At 40.5% G+C, this 18250-nt stretch overlaps 1 protein-coding gene across 3 annotated transcripts in view; it reads right to left on the bottom strand.

The window, feature by feature from the left end:
- The window catches only part of LOC126336689 (serine/threonine-protein phosphatase 2B catalytic subunit 2-like), a 778905-nt gene that overhangs the window by 8052 nt on the left and 752603 nt on the right, over positions 1 to 18250 (bottom strand). The gene's annotated exons all lie outside the window — the stretch shown is intronic.

An 18250-nucleotide genomic window follows, 5' to 3' on the forward strand; every position in this document is an offset into this window, starting at 1 on the left:
AACCAAAAGTGTATCTATTGACAACAGTTTTGCAACACAGTAATCACAGAGTAGCGCCATTTCAATTCAGTGTCTACATTAATACTGATTTTAACCATCACTAAAGTTCATAAAACCAGAACAATTCGAGAACCAGTCTCAGACCTTTTGAAATAACAACTTGGCATGTCAATGTTTCAACCCATTTTACAGCTGCATCTATCACAAATGATTAGATCTTCAGAAAACATTAAAATGGATACAAATTTTTATTCAATTGAAAATCACATTTGGACACAGTCATCTGTTTAAATTCATCTCTCTAAAATAAGCTACATGTTCAGAATATATTAAAAAGTCCTACTAAATGCTAAAGACAAAAAGAACATTACTAAAAAAAGTTCGTTCAACCAAATATGTAACATAATTGCATCCTTCAGTGGTTAATTACTGAAAGTCAAAGATCATTCATGAAGTCAAGTTCCTTTCCAAATTTAAGATAACACAGTACAAAAGATAAAGTGTAGCCCACAGTGTACCCAATACGGGGGATCTGCCCTCACCACAGTTTGAGCAGCGAAAGGTAATTCATTCACATCACTTGAGGCGGAGAGTCGATGTGGAGGCTAGCCAGTTGTCTTTATCAATTCACCCAGTGAGTGGATAGGTGGCCCTTCCTTCAGCACAGTCTGAACAGGCACACGGGGAGAGGAGTCTGTTAGTTGACAGAAGCTCAAATGTTAGATGCATTATGGAGTTCTTTAGGGAACCAATGTCCAGGGCCATAAAGAAACCCAATGTGTGCTTTCTGCACTGGTCACCCATAACATTATGACCACCTACCTAATAGCCAATATGTCCAACTTCAGCACAGGTAACAGCAGAGGCACGTCATGCCATAAAAGCAATGAGGCCTTGGTAGGTTTCTGGAGGGAGTTGGCACATCTGCGCACACAAGTCACCTGATTCCTGTAAATTCCAGGGAGCGGGCAATGACCTCTGCCACCACATTCCATTGCATCCCAAGTCTAATCAGTCAGGTTCAGATCTGGTGAATTGTGGCGCCAGCATATCAACTAGAACTTGCCACTGTGTTCCTCAAACCACTCCAACACACTCCTGGCATTGTGATATTATCTTCTTCAAAAGTGACACTGCCATTGGGAAGCATGATCACCATGAAGGAGTCTACGCTATCTGTAGCCAGTGTATGATACTCCTTGACTATCATGATGCCCTGCATGAGCTCCACTGGACCCATGGATGCCCATGTGAATGTTCCCCAGAGCATAACAGAGCCACTGCCAGCTTGTCTCCATCATGCAGTACAGGTGTCAAAGAGCTGTTCCTCTTGAAGACAATGAATTAATGCCCTCCCATTGGCATGATGAAGACACTGGACTTTATCAGGCCATGCACTGGTCTGCAACTGTGCCAACATCTAGTGCTAATGGCCATGTCCTCATTTCATCCGTAGCAGCTGATGTCATAGTGTTAGCACTGACTCACGCATGAGTTGTCAGATAATGAGGCCCATCTTTGGGAGCGTTCAGTGCACTGTGTGTTCAGACACACTTGTCCTCTGCCCAGCATTGACATCTGATGTTAGTTTCACCATAGTTCATCACCCGACCTGTTTTACCAGTCTGCCCAGCCTATGACATCTGACATCTGTAATGAGGGGTGGCTGCCCAACCCCATGGTTTCACCTTGGTTTTGTCATGTGTTGAAGACACTCACAACAGCACTCTTTGAACACCCAACAAGTTGTGTAGTTTATGAAATGCTCATGCGAAGTCTCCAGGCCATCACAATCTGACCTCAGTCAAACTCAAGATAGAACATGTGCCTTCCTCATACACATGTACAACACCCTCACTGATACAACATGGACCGTGTTTGTATCTGACTAGCAGTCATTCCTCACCATGAGATGCTGTTATTGCCTGGATGGGTTTATACCAATAGTAGTTGGTGGTTGTTATGGTTGATCAATGTTTGTCTGCTGGTGGGCTTCATCCAAGGTGTGGAGGTGGCTCTGCCAGCAGCTATCAAGAGTGCAGGGTGCAGTCATCTGCAAGTTGTGGCTCATGTAGACCCCAACATCATCTGTTATTTGGGTTCTAAGGCCATCTTCATTTCGTACAGGCAGCTGGTGAAGACTGCTGGACCCACTTGCAGGGTGCAAGAAGAGCTTAAATTGGAGCATTGGTCCCAGAACTGATTGAGGTTCTTTGGTTTGGAGTCTAGTAGGGGTTCTCAACCAAAGACTCTGCCAATTCTGTGACAGTCGTGGCTGCAGATTTCTGGACCTGCTTTATGTGGTGAAGAATGGTAGGTTCCCCTTAATAGAGCAGTGCCACACTACGATAGGAAGCACAGTACTTGTGGAGCAAATGTGGAGTTTTTTAAGCTAGGTGGTTCTTTTAAGTTCCTGTCACAAAAATTTGTTGGATGAGCAGAGCAGCTATATCACACTGCATAAAAAGTAATGACACTTCAGTGGTCAAAATTTTAATGGAAATTTTTTGAAGTATTTCAGGGTGTATACGCGGACAAGGAAAAAAAAATTTACAGATTTTTCCCAGACTTCGCAGATAAAAATGCACCTTTTCCTGGGTGAAAATACACTTTTTCCATGTTAAGTGACAGTATACTCTTCCTTGGCACTGTAAAACTCATCAATCCTTTGAATGTTTATGGTTTTATATGCCGATATAGAATTTCCTGGAACTTTAGAAAAAGAAACTCAGGGGGAAAAACATGTTTTGAAAGACCTTTGATGTGCAGCAACATGTACGCTGCCTATTTTTGGATTACGAAGGTATAAATTTGAATCCCACCAAACAACGCATGTCACTTTCCGAAGCATTGACATTGAGTTTGTGATGCACTTTTGTAAGCCAGTCATAGCTCATGCACGTGATCTTGCCAGCTGAAGACAGCAGTAGGACACGTGATGTAGTCAGCCAATAGCAAGATCACTCTTAAGTAGCACGAATACACAAATAAGAAAAGTTAATGGCTTAAATTAATACACATAGCATTCACATATAATATAGGTCTCTAAGATTAATAAGTCGTAAGACAAGCTAAACTTCCACATATAATGTTGAGATCCATCACACAAATGCGCCAGTAAAATTTTTAATAAGGACACAAATGTCTCAACTTCTTGGCTTGAAATTCTTCCAAATGGTCATCCTCAAAGAGTTGATTTTCAAATGAGAGTCAAACGCTTTGTGATTTAAGAAATTCATCGTACATTCTCCCACATGAACATCTTGAATAAAAGGAAATCTGCTTTGAATGTAACGCTTTTCAAACCACCATTCACAATATTTTCCCGCAACCTGTTAGAAAGAGGTTTGTATCAGCAGTTGCAAGAGAGCGCCAGATAACAGGCGATACCGCGCTTGTGCAGCTACGATGACGCAGGAAGCCAGTATGTTCATACGTGTAAAACATTATACGATCTTACATTATGTCATACCGAGCGAGGTGGCGCAGTGGTTAGACACTGGACTCGCATTCGGAAGGACGACGGTTCAATCCCACGTCCGGCCATCCTGATTTATGTTTTCCATGATTTCCCTAAATCACTCCAAGCAAATGCCGGGATGGTTCCTCTGAAAGGGCACGGCCGACTTCCTTCCCCATCCTTCCCTAATCCGATGAGACTGATGACCACGCTGTCTGGTCTCCTTCCCGAAACAACCACCCAACCAACATTATGTCATAAAAGCAACAAGACATCAAAGGATACTTCAAGAGCATCAGGATTTCGCAAACCATACTAAAATGCATAATTTGGCTTAAAATGCACATCCGTATGTAAATTTTCTTGGAGTACCAGTACTCATGATTTGTTATTTATTACAGCATAATGCCATACATGCACTTGAAATGCAGTGAACAGTTGAAAGCAGCCAATAATGTGAAATTAAACACTTTGTTTCAAATAAATTGACTGCCTCAGTAGAAAGGATTAATAAAAGCCAAATTTCGTTAGCAAACCGGCAAAAATAACTGCATTGTTCTGTAAGGCGATTAATGCTTGACTGTCAAAAGTGGAAATAAAATCTGTAACTATTAACATATTTTAGCCTGCAGTAATTATGCAAACATATTTTAATTCATTTGATAGCTCCCGGCCACAAAAATCCGTTTTGTTATAATTTAATGTGAGAGCAATAAACGAAGAGGAAACAACAAAATCACTGAACGTAAACACAAGTCACGTGAAGACGACCCACCTCCAAACCACAACTCGGACTGCTCTGTACATCAGCCACGGATCTACGATATTTCCGAACAGGGGCAATATTAAGTAGTGGCGCCCAGCCACACTTCCGTAACCAGAAGCAGGAGAAGGTACTACTCATACGCAACTCAACTGCGCATGCACAAGAGCCCACTCTCAACTGCTCAAACGAATCTAATTTAAACACTTGTCACGTCACGCTCATCAGAGGCAATTTGTTGTTATAAAGCATTGCATCGTGTTCCTAAAGCCTTTGACACACTTTACTGTTGGCAGACGCTTGTATGAGCACTGTTTTGTTGTTGTATATGGCGCTTTTCCTTTGCAACTTAATTCCTTTTTTTTTTTTCTCCCGTTCATGTTTTTTTGCTGCAGTATTATTCTGTAGTAGCGGGATACAATAATATCCTTTAGCCAGAATGAGATTTTCACTCTGCAGCGGAGTGTGCGCTGATATGAAACTTCCTGGCAGATTAAAATTGTGTGCCCAACCGAGACTCGAACTCAGAACCTTTGCCTATCGCAGGCAAGGGCACTCCACTGCAGAGCGAAAATCTCATTCTGGAAACATCCCCCAGGCTGTGGCTAAGCCATGTCTCCGCAGTATCCTTTCTTTCAGAAGTGCTAGTTCTGCAAGGTTCGCAGGAGAGCTTCTGTAAAGTTTGGAAGGTAGGAGACAAGATACTGGCAGAAGTAAAGCTGTGAGGACCGGGCGTGAGTCGTGCTTAGGTAGCTCAGTAGGTAGAGCACTTGCCCGCGAAAGGCAAAGGTCCCGAGTTCGAGTATCGGTCGGGCACACAGTTTTAATCTGCCAGGAAGTTTGATTTCATTTGGTTCCTAAGGATGATCTCGCTGGTATGAAGACTGACAAGTGTGAATGGCTTAAATGTGGGATACCTGGTATCTTACATATCAGCACCATTCAGTCCATTCTCTGATCCTCACCTCCAACCCATGTCCTCCACTTATGAGAAAATTTGTGCTGTCTGAATAATCAAGTTCTCATTAAAGACAAGATATAATTTCAAAACAGGAAAACTAATACTTATACAAAAACATGAACCATCAAAACAGTTCCCAGAGGTTTATTTAGACTAAATATGGATGCATACTACACTCCTGGAAATTGAAATAAGAACACCGTGAATTCATTGTCCCAGGAAGGGGAAACTTTATTGACACATTCCTGGGGTCAGATACATCACATGATCACACTGACAGAACCACAGGCACATAGACACAGGCAACAGAGCATGCACAATGTCGGCACTAGTACAGTGTATATCCACCTTTCGCAGCAATGCAGGATGCTATTCTCCCATGGAGACTATCGTAGAGATACTGGATGTAGTCCTGTGAAACGGCTTGCCATGCCATTTCCACCTGGCGCCTCAGTTGGACCAGCGTTCGTGCTGGACGTGCAGACCGCGTGAGACGACGCTTCATCCAGTCCCAAACATGCTCAATGGGGGACAGATCCGGAGATCTTGCCGGCCAGGGTAGTTGACTTACACCTTCTAGAGCACGTTGGGTGGCACGGGATACATGCGGACGTGCATTGTCCTGTTGGAACAGCAAGTTCCCTTGCCGGTCTAGGAATGGTAGAACGATGGGTTCGATGACGGTTTGGATGTACCGTGCACTATTCAGTGTCCCCTCGACGATCACCAGAGGTGTACGGCCAGTGTAGGAGATCGCTCCCCACACCATGATGCCGGGTTTTGACCCTGTGTGCCTCGGTCGTATGCAGTCCTGATTGTGGCGCTCACCTGCACGGCGCCAAACACGCATACGACCATCATTGGCACCAAGGCAGAAGCGACTCTCATCGCTGAAGACGACACGTCTCCATTCGTCCCTCCATTCACGCCTGTCGCGACACCACTGGAGGCGGGCTGCACGATGTTGGGGCGTGAGCGGAAGACGGCCTAACGGTGTGCGGGACCGTAGCCCAGCTTCATGGAGACGGTTGCGAATGGTCCTCGACGATACCCCAGGAGCAACAGTGTCCCTAATTTGCTGGGAAGTGGCGGTGCGGTCCCCTACGGCACTGCGTAGGATCCTACGGTCTTGGCGTGCATCCGTTCGTCGCTGCGGTCCGGTCCCAGGTCGACGGGCACATGCACCTTCCGCCGACCACTGGCGACAACATCGATGTACTGTGGATACCTCACGCCCCACGTGTTGAGCAATTCGGCGGTGCGTCCACCCGGCCTCCCGCATGCCCACTATACGCCCTCACTCAAAGTCCGTCAACTGCACATACGGTTCACGTCCACGCTGTCGCGGCATGCTACCAGTGTTAAAGACTGCGATGGAGCTCCGTATGCCACGGCAAACTGGCTGACACTGACGGCGGCGGTGCACAAATGCTGCGCAGCTAGCGCCATTCGACGGCCAACACCGCGGTTCCTGGTGTGTCCGCTGTGCCGTGCGTGTGCTCATTGCTTGTACAGCCCTCTCGTAGTGTCCGGAGCAAGTATGGTGGGTCTGACACACCGGTGTCAATGTGTTCTTTTTTCCATTTCCAGGAGTGTATATATTATACTTTGAACCAATGTTCGCAAGGGATAATATCCAAGAAATATTGTCAAAGAGAAGTGCCAGCCCATGTTTAATTACTGTCCTATGTTGGACACTGACCTGTAGTACACCAATTTCCATCTTAGCACAACAGACTCAGAATATACTCAAGAATTCTGCAGTTCACTGATGTTAAGAATACTGATCTGTAACTTTGCAGGTCTGTTCTTTTATCATTCTTATATACTACACTTTTTTCTAGTTGCTTGGGACTTCGCTCTGTGTGAGAGATTTGTGACAAATGCAAGATAAGTAATGAGCCCATGCCATGGAGTATGCTCTATAAACCGAGATTTGGATTCCATCCACACCTGGCAACTTACTTGCTTTCAACTTTTTCAGTTTTTTCTTTGTACCAGGGGCAGGCCTGTTACTGTGTCCTCCATATAGGTATCAGTGCACTGTTCAAACAGCGGTATTGTTCAGACAGCGGTATGTTTGTCTGTTGCTTGGGCAAGAACGATTTCTTAAACTTTAAATTTAAAATTTCAGCTTTCTTTTTCTGTGTTCTATTGCCACATCAGACTGGTCAGCAAATGACTAGATAGAAGCCTTTGACCCTTTAAGTTATTTAAGTATGACCAGAATTTTGGGACAGTGTAGCTCATCCATAAAAGAGATGGCCTGAAGAACACTAGTGTGACTCATACACAACAACTGTTCAAGTGTTTAGTATCCCCAGCAGGTCAGATTGAAGAAAGACAGCAGAGGAATTCAGAGGCAACTGCTAGATTTGTTACCAGTAGGTTTGACCAACACACAAGTAGAAAGGAGATGCTTCATGAATTCAATTAAGAATCCCTGGAGGGAAGACAATGCCATGCTCATGAGGCATCACTGCAGAAATTTGGGGAACCGGCCTATCAGGTCAACTGCGGAATTATTCTACTGCCACCAACATACTTTTTGCCTAAGGACCGTACACATAAGATGTGAGAAACTAGCACTTGTATGAAAGCTTTTGGACAGTGTCATTTCTGCCTTGCTATATTTGCGACTGGTACAGGAAATAGTTGGGGTTGTTTAGGGAAGGAGACCAGACAGTGAGGTCATCGGTCTCATCGGATTAGGGAAGGATGGGGAAGGAAGTTGGCCGTGCCCTTTCAAGGGAACCATCCCAGCATTTACCTGGTGGTACAGGAAAGAAAATTACTATTAGTGGAGGGTGGTACACTCTGCCATGCACCATAGGATGGCTTGTGGAGTATGTAAGTAGATGTAAATGTAAATGTAGATGCAGCACGCTGCAGCAGTCCACTTGTACAAGTACTAGCACATACACTGTTAATGCCCCCTCTCCATGTTTCTCAAGCATAAACATAATGTGCTGCACCTTGACCAGTTATTTAGTTCGCTTTTCTGGTAAGATGCAGATAATCTATTCATTCATCATTTTTATATGAGCGAGTCAAATTCAGCTGGAGATTACTGTCTTGTGATTTGATGTGCAATACAATCTACAATACTGACAGTTCACTTAATTTTTATAAATGTTTTTTGAATCCATTATTCTTCTTACCTCACTTGCAGTACTGTCACGCGGAAACAGAACACATTTTCAACTATCCCCAACGTAGTTCCAAGCAAAAATGTGGAAAACTTCTGTAGTTTTCACAGTGAATAAGAACTTGGATTGTTAATACTGAATGTTGGTAAGTACACCAACTCATAACAAGTTCAGACCCTTAAGGTAATCTAAGAGAAGTGGGTCACAATTTTGTGGTAAGTACAAGCACATGAAGTCTTAGTGTTGAGATCAGTAACTCTTATATGTAAAGGTTACAGGTGATTCTATGTTTGTCCATGTATGTTATCAGATAGTTCATGACTTAATTTTGCTTCTTTTGTGGGGTATATGCACTTGTTGTGATTTTCAGATCATTTACTGTATGAAATTAAGTGAAATAACAACATAGTAAGAGGACAATCAGTAATTAATAAAATTATTTAATTGTATTAAAAACAAAGATTCCAAGACTTACCAAGCGGGAAAGCGCCGGCAGACAGGCACATGAACAAAACACACAAACACACACACAGAATTACGAGCTTTCGCAACTGGCAGTTGCTTCGTCAGGAAGGAAGGAAGGAAGGAAGGAGAGGGAAAAATGAAAGGATGTGGGTTTTAAGGGAGAGGGTAAGGAGTCATTCCAATCCCGGGAGCGGAAAGACTTCCCTTAGGGGAAAAAAAGGACAGGTGTACACTCGCACACACACACACACACACACACATATCCATATACATACGTTGGTGTATGTGCGGATGGGTGTGTGTGTGTGTGTGTGTGTGTGTGTGTGTGTGTGTGTGTGTGTGTGTGTGTGTGTACACCTGTCCTTTTTTTCCCCTAAGGGAAGTCTTTCCGCTCCCAGGATTGGAATGACTCCTTACCCTCTCCCTTAAAACCCACATCCTTTCATTTTTCCCTCTCCTTCCTTCCTTCCTGACGAAGCAACTGCCAGTTGCGAAAGCTCGTAATTCTGTGTGTGTTTTGTTCATGTGCCTGTCTGCCGGCGCTTTCCCGCTTGGTAAGTCTTGGAATCTTTGTTTTTAATATATTTTTCCCATGTGGAAGTTTCTTTCTGTTTTATTTAAATTATTTAATTGGATAGACAAAATAATCTACTCACCAAGTGGCAGCAGAACACACACATAAAAGACTGTTGTGATAGGCAAGCTTTCAGAGCCAGTGGCTCCTTCAGGCAGAAGGGTTGAAGGAGAAGGAAGAAGGGTGAATGAAAAGGACTGGAGAGGTCTAGGAAAAGGGGTAGATTTTGGGAAAGTCGCCCAGAACCATGGGTTAGGGGAGACTTACCAAAAAAGACCTTCTCATCCCGTATGGTAAGTCTCCACTGACCTGCAGTTCTGGACGACTTTCCCAAAATTTACCTCTTTTCCTAAACCTCTCCAGTCCTTTTCCTTTACCCTTCTTCCTTTCCCTTCAACCCTTATGCCTGAAGTAGGAGCCACTGGCTCCAAAAGCTTGCCAATCACAACAGTCTTTTTATGTGTGTGTGTTGCCGTCGCTTGGTGAGTAGATTTTTTATCTGTCCAATTAAATAATGTAATAAGAGAGGAACACACAACAAAGTTTCATTCAAAATAATGTAATATAACTTACTCAAGAAACTAATCCCATTAAAAAGAATTCACAGTAAGTTTTCTGCACAGGACAAAGTACAGCTTCTGGCAAAACCACTGACTCATGAAATATCGCCAACAGAATTTTCAAGTTGATCTTACGAATGTTGAGTTCTTGGCAACTAGACCATCAAGGAACAATAACAATGTTGTGAATTTGAATACATCTGTGTATGATCAAAAGACCACTGTACAATAAGAACCAACTAAACGAGGCAGTCCAATTGTTGATACAATGATTTCATATTTGGGAGGATGGAGAATGCCTTGTAAAAACACTTAGATTTAGGTTTTCTGAATTATTTCAAACAAATACAGAGATGGTTCCTTCAGCAAAGTCATATTCTTGTGGAACTTATAATCTACGGGTAGATGTATTTGCACTACCTATTCTTCTTTGTTTTATGACGAGTATCCCTATATTGCTGAGAGATTATTCCTGGATGAATAAATGAAGGAAATAAGAATGATCAGTATCTGAAACAAATTCTTCTTGTCGGCTGACTGGTTGTAAACAAGATTTCCATATGTTATGTTGTGTAACTCCTATTTATTGGGTTGAATGTTAGCAAACATCACAAGTGAAAGGTAACAAGTGGACAGCTGGTTCACACACATAGTGTCAATGGCCAAATAAAGTAACACTACGGAAGAAATGCAGCACATTTTCATAACAACAGAAAAAAAAAAGTGCTGTGACGCAGACCAGAGGGTGCCTGAAAAAATAATTAAATTCTCGACAAACATTAAGTTTAAATGGTAAATATGCTTCCATGTAATTTATGTACTACTGCAGAACTTATGATTTACAGCACAAAAATACCAGAAATTCCCCCCAAATACTACTTATGACTTACTTATAATTTGGATTATTACAAATCATAATATCCAACAACTTAATGTGTACTAAGAAACAAAATATCCTGTACTTCATGACTGAATGTTTTAATTATTCCTGTAAGCAGCTGATACTCTGAGTGCATTGTCAAAGATAATGAAATCTGCCAATTCTGTTGTCTCCCGTGAAGAAAATTTTTAAAATTCAGTTAATATTAGAATATTGATCCTTTACAGCTGCATTGAAAAACAAATGTTTAAGTCATAATTTTTATTCTTCTTTAAGCAGACATCCTTTCAATTTTTCAAGAAACATTTTTGTTTCAACTGCTCTACATTGCTATAAATATGTCATGTACAATAGTACCTCTCTTTAATTTTCATGTAATGAAGATTAGAATCAGGTTTAACATAAGCGTTACTATAACATGCTTCTAGACAGCCTAAGGAAGATAAAAAAAGGACACCAAGAAACACCATTAATACAATGATAGACAGAAACTGGATTCATTGAAGAGTGCAAGTAAAGTTTATCACTGTCACTTTTAAATTATTTTGAAATTACTTCCAGAGTTACTAGAAGTTCTTTTGGTGTTAGAATACTAGTGAAAATATACATACAAAGCACAGAGGGATGTTAAAGACAGAGATTGAAAGACTATCTATTTAATGATAAAAATTAACTGGGGGTACATAAAAGTAACACCAACACAAACAGTTTCATTGCAACACATATATTACTCTAACTACAATCTAAAACTGCATGTACACTTACAACAACATCTGAAAACTGTTAGTAACAAACATTTTAAGTTTCTAACTAATCCACAAAGCACAGGGTGCTAACATCTCTAGCAACTGAAAAAGATTGGAATCAGAAACGATTAGTCACCCATACTGATGAGAAAGAAAGAAACACCACTTCATATAGGGTTAAAGATGGAAACTATGAGAGGAGTGTTGCACAAACTATACATCAAACTTATAATTGAGCATGTTCACTTACCATCATGTTAAAATCCCAGAGAAGGGCACAGACGATGTCCCCAAGTTGAATGGGTGAGACACATACGTAGTTAAAAAAAAAAGGAAAGAAAGAAAGAGAGAAAGAGATAAAATCGTGTAAGGATAACATACAAAATAAAATTAACAAATGAAAATTTTACTCATAAGTAGCACACAATGTGTCTGCTGTGCAAGTGATATAAAATAGCTAAAAAAACCACTGCATTTTCTGTTTTTAAAACAAAAGTAAAATCTTGAAACAATATGTACATTTGTAAAATCCTGCAACTAACTGAAAAAAAGAGAGTAATTTTTAAATCTGATGCCTGTGTCAAAAGCAAAGTGAAATCATTAACAAAGCTACACCTAATCAGGCCCTAGAGCTTGTTAGACAAACAAACAAGGTTATGCAAACAAATTTCTTTAAATAATCTGTATAATATAGCAGCAGCTTTTGCATTAAAGCGTGTCTTGAAAGAACATCTACTATGACCCAATCAAAAAAAAAAAAAAAAATCCATGACAAATTTGAATTAGGGTACTCAACCACCAAAATGAACTGAAGGGGGACTGAATCCTTCTGTACAAAAGACATCAGAAAATGAGTGCAGCAGCAGAAACCAATTAAAAAAATTTTACCTACCTACACAAATCACTCAAAAAATGTTAAAGTGTGCAAATAAGCATTTGCATGACCCACAGTACAAAGCAATGCGAAAATAAATTATTGTTGCAAAGAGTTCAAAATCAATTAAGCTTTCCTGGTCTATCACTGTAAGGAATAAGATTTTGGTATAAGATAGATATCATCTCCAAGAATGGAGCCCCCGTGTATGAACTCAGTAAGTATGTACTGCAGTACGTAAAATGAGAGGAGATGTAGTTTTCTGAAATTTGTCATTTTGTCACTCTCATTATTTTTAACAGTAAGACACTGAGTGCAAATGGAAACATACACAGTTGATTAAGAGAATTTTTTTTTTTTTTTCGCTATCTGCAGACAACTACAAGGAGTTGATTGCAGAACCTCCAGTTAGACAGCTGTCTGTTAGGATGCTGCAAAAACTAGGATAAAACTATGGATCATTTCCACAGCTACCTAACATTGCTATATTGATCTGTTGAGGTATCTACTGTGACAGAACAGTCACTGGTTCATACTACAAAAAAAAAAAAAAAAAAAAAAAAAAAAAAAAAAAAAAAAAAAAAAAAAATTAAAAATATGAATGACATAAACTTGTTAAGTTTTTAGTTTATATCTGTGGCACCTTATTTGCTCATGACTGAAAGATATTAAAGACACGTGATGTAAATTGTAGGGGGTATAGAATTTTGATGAAGTTTCTGTCAAAATCTTGTATCTGTTTCGAAATGGCCACCAACAAACACTGTCAAAATAACATCACACCATCCCTGTTCACCTGCATTGTCTGAACCAACAACCTTTGCATCACTTAAGCAAGTCAATGTCAGATTGAGGTCCAACATTACCCAACTTCATTGACATCCAAACACACGCAAGTCATTATACTTAAAACAGTTTCTTACAATGCAAGTCCAAAAACTATTAATTTTTTTGTTATGAAGACCTTACAAACAGATTAATCCTTAAGCAAGTTGATACATAAAATGTGTATCAACCTTTGGCTACTCAGGTTTATTCATTATTATAGTCAGGATTCCATAATGCGACTGCACAAAAACTACACAAGGAAAGTCATCAACAGTAGTAGCAGCAGCAGAAGCAACTGCTGCAGCCATTTGATACCCACTATTGTTAAGAATCTCCAATAAACTTTTCCACACATTACTATTTTCATCTACTTGCACTCATGTTGTTCCTGTGTGTCTTCTACAATTACATTCTGACTTTTCTGTTAGGTTATCATGTGTCTTTATTCTTATCTACTGGATCCAGCAAAGAATTACCTTAGTGCACCCAACATCCATTCGCCTATCTTTATGTCCTGTCCACCTTCACTTCACAGCTACTACTATGTCTTCCACTCTGCTTCCTAATCCCAATATTTGGCCTCCTGTCTCTCTTAGTAATTCTTTACCTGTACCCTTCCAGCACTTGCTCACCACCTGCCATTTTATGAATGGTTTTGAAATTCAAATTCCGTCTCACTGGTAACTGCTAGCGCACACTCGAATTTTAGTTTTGACAGCTCTGTTTAGTGCACCAAAAGCACTCTAGGTCATTTTTGCTCTTCTGTTTATTTCTTTTGTTGTATGTTTCTAACACTGGAAAACATTTTATATCCTAGATCTGAAGATGGCTAGATTGTTAGGCCAAACTAATAATAAAACCAAATAAGCAAGATTTTATGTGCAATCTTGACTTCATTGATTTTATATCTGTAACATAAACAACAATTTACAACAGATCATTTATCTCCTGGTTGACAATGTCACCAAACTTGACCTTTAGTCTCAGGCCTTTTCTTATGAACAGCATGACTGAAAAACTTGCCCCACTGCTTGGGTGGTTGAACTACAAGAAATGAAGCCATGTTATTCCCATGATTTCACAATGATTATGTTGTCATGAATCTTTTTAAGCTAGATTTTCATTACTTGAGTACTGCACCTTCCAAAGGGATCCTTCTATAGAGTTCTGTGATTCTTTTCCTTTGTAGATCACTTCAACTGTCAATTCTCTCCATATTTTGGGGATGTTAACCATGTCTAGTCACTTGTTGCATAGGGCTGTTCAGAGTTTCAAAGTATGTAGAACTGCTCCTTTCATTAGCTCATATGAGATATTGTGCAAGCTGGTTGTCTCATGGGACTTGCTTCTTTCAGTTGGTTGCCAAGCTTCATCTTTTGTTATTCCTTCACTCCCGGATAAGTGGGTGCTTCCCTTGATGTCACAATGCAAGCTCCTCTTCTTTAGTACATTTAGAATGTGTTTTTCCCATACTGTCATGGAGATGCTTGGTGTTCTTTGTTCTCTGCCGTTCCACAGCTTTGTAGCACTTTTGTTCTGCTTCCTACAGTAACTCTTGTTCCTTGATCTGGATGTATTGTTGTTTCTTTTCTTTCAGAATTGAGTTTTACCTAGTTCTTGTATACATATACCTGTATCTCAGATTTTCTTTGTTTGCATTTGTCTTTTTTGTTCTTTCAATTTTTCCAGGGCTGTGTGTCTTCTTAAGCTGCAAGTCTTTGTTGGTTGAGGCTACACTGACTACACTGGAGATTCAGTTAAGTTCCACAGTGCATCATCAATGTTGCCTCTTTCTACTGTGTCTGGTAGTTCTTCAGCAGTTACATTATGCATTAGTATGACATGGAGTCTATTGCTGCTCATTCTGTTTCTCTCTCATGTATGTTCCAGTAACACAAAAACCTTACCTATTTTTCTATTTTAAGGAGCTGTAACCTTCCTCTATAGCTACTGAGAATAGTGTTGGCGATGAAATGTCCTTGCAAGACTCTTCTTAGCATTCTGAATTTTCTACTGTCCTGTAGTTTAAAGAAAGCTGTAGCATTGCATACACATTTTCACTTTAATAACACAGATTGAATCAATCAACATTTTGTTTATCAATGGCTGTAAGTAAAGCTTTGGTTACTGCTGATTCAATAATCTTTTTTCTAATTGTGTGAATCCCATGTATATCAGTAATTCTTGTTCACGGTACAGATCTACATCATCATTCAAGACTTCCAAACAACCCATAATAACAATGAAAACCATCAGTTATTGATAAAATTATTTAATTGGATAGATAAAAAATTACTCATCAAGCGGCAGCAGAACACACACATAAAAGACTGTTGTGATTAGCAAGCTTTCGGAGCCAGTGGCTCCATCTTCAGGCAGGAGGGTTCAAGGGGAAGGAAGAAGGGTGAAGGAAAAGAACTGGAATGGTCTAGGAAAAAGGGGTAGATTTTGGTAAAGTCACACACAACTGCGGGTCAGAGGAGACTTACCGACGGTATGAGAAGAAAAGACTAATTACTGGATTGTTCCACTGGGGTAAATTCATCTTCCATAGGAAATCTGTAAGCGATTTTGCTAGCTAACTTTGTATTATGTATGTTACCTCCAACTCATTCCTTCTCATCCCATATGGAATGTCTCTCCTGACCTGCAGTTCTGACTGACTTTCCCAAAATATACCCCTTTTCCTAGACCTCTCCAGTCCTTTCCCTTCAGCCTTCTTACTTCCCCTTCAAGCCTTCTGCCTGAAGGAGCAGCCACTGGCTCCAAAAGCTTGCAAATCACAAGAGTCTTTTATTTGTGTGTTCTGCTGCCGCTTGGGGAGTAGATTTCCAATTAAATAAACAACCCATTATGTTGCACCCACTTTCTAAACCTGGTCTGTTCCTTTTTTGCAACATGGACAGTAGTAATGTTGGTCTATATTTTTTAACATTACAAGGATGGGGCTGAGAGGCCTAAAGTCTTTTTGTGAACCAGAATGATTACTGCACTGTTCCACCAGGGCAAATTATTCTTTCACAGGCAATCTGTAAACAATTTGCTAGCTACCTTTGTATTATTTTAACAATTTTAACGTAAAATGAAAGGGTCAGTGGAAGTAAGTTTACCAAGGATTAGTTTCAGTCATGCCATCAGCAAAAATTCCATTTGTAACACTAAAAGGAACTTTTAATATATAAACTATTTTGTCTTACTCTATTTATGTTTGTATCTTTGAATATAACCAACTTATAACACACAATAACAAAATTTTGCTCTTTTGATTTCAAACTTTCTTCACACACTGAATGGCTTCACATACTTTATCAGGCATTACTTCCCCAATTTCATTATTTACATTATGTATTGTGTTTCTGAGTATATTGATGAATTAACAACCATTCACAGAAATCTTGGAAAGCTAGTAAAATCCACTCTCTCTCTCTCTCTCTCTCTCTCTCTCTCTCTCTCTCTCTCCCCTTCTTCACCTATGAAAAGTTATGTCTAACCAATCTAAGTCCCCCTTTGTTCATACTGTTTAATGTGGTTCTCATATCAAATTTTCTTCATGCCTTCCCCTATTTCTGTAAGGTTTTGTTTAATTCAGAGAGTTTGTGTGTGTGTGTGTGTGTGTGTGTGTGTGTGTGTGTGTGTGTGTGTGTGTGTGTTTTCTTTTCAGATTTGAGATTTTCTTTTCTTTTGCTTTCTTGATGTCTGCAACACTGTAACTGTAGCATAAGTATCTTTAAAGTAAAAACCGATCTGTAATGTAGTAAGAGGAACTTCATTTATGTAGGTAAATTGTATTATGAACTTTTTTTCAGTTTTCAACATAGTCACCATGGAAATTTAAACATTTCTACAGTCGTGGCACCAGCTTTTGGATATCAGCACCAAGGAACTCTGCCACCTGACCATTAAACCCATTAGTAATAATGTACTGAAAGTTATAGTTAAGAATTACAAATTATTTAAGAATAAAGGTGACTCGCAGAAGCACCACATTGTCAACAGGTACACAAATAAAAGGTGGAGAGCTTTGCTAGCTTTTGGAATGAACTTCCTTTCTCAACCTTGTAACACACACACACACACACACACACACACACACACACACACACACACACTCCTGTCTCCCTGCATAGTGCTCAGTTGACTGCCGACTATTTCCTGACCTATGGTGAGTGTACTGGGGTGAGGTGAGGATGCAGGTTGAGGTGGGGTAAGGGATGGAGAGAGCCGGGAGACAGGGAGAGAGTTGGGGGGGAAGTGTCTAGCAATTTGTGGCAGATAGCTGGGCATGCGATTTCACCAACTAGGGCCTGAGATTGCAGCACACAACTAGCCGACACGAATTGGGCAGTGGTACTGGGGCAGGGGATGGCATATACCAGTGCACATATATGCCACTCCTCTCCTCCCCACACACATACACACACAGTATTTGGGGGGGGGGGGGGGGGGGGGGCGTCGGAGACAGCTAGTTAAATTACATTTAACCTCCCTGACCTAAACCTGAGGTAGTTCACTGTCTCCCCCACACCCTCGTGTGTGTGTGTGTGTGTGTGTGTGTGTGTGTGTGTGTGTGTGTGTGTGTGTGTTTTTTTACTCACGCATGCATGCATGCATATACGTGCATATTTCTCCAACAAGCTTGAAAAAGGAAGTTCATTCTAAAAGCTAGCAAGGCTCTGTACCTATTGATGTCACAGCACTTCTGCCTTTTGGCGAGTATATCCTTTATTCCAAAACCAGGTAGTAACAGTTTCTTTTAACATGTCATCATCTTCCAACTTCTTTCCACCAAGAAATTGCTTCATTTTTGGAAACAGATGAAAGTCTGATGATGCTGAGTCAGGGGTGTGTGGTGGATAATTCAGTAATTCTCAATTACGCTTGTCCAGCTGCACCTTTGTTCTTGCCACAACATGAAGCTGAGCATTGTCACGAATCAGAACGCCTCCACCAGTGAGCAGCCCTGCCCGCAATTTTGAATAGTGTGCCTAAA

The sequence above is a fragment of the Schistocerca gregaria genome, chromosome 2, assembly GCF_023897955.1.
Source record: "Schistocerca gregaria isolate iqSchGreg1 chromosome 2, iqSchGreg1.2, whole genome shotgun sequence".
Taxonomy (NCBI): domain Eukaryota; kingdom Metazoa; phylum Arthropoda; class Insecta; order Orthoptera; family Acrididae; genus Schistocerca; species Schistocerca gregaria.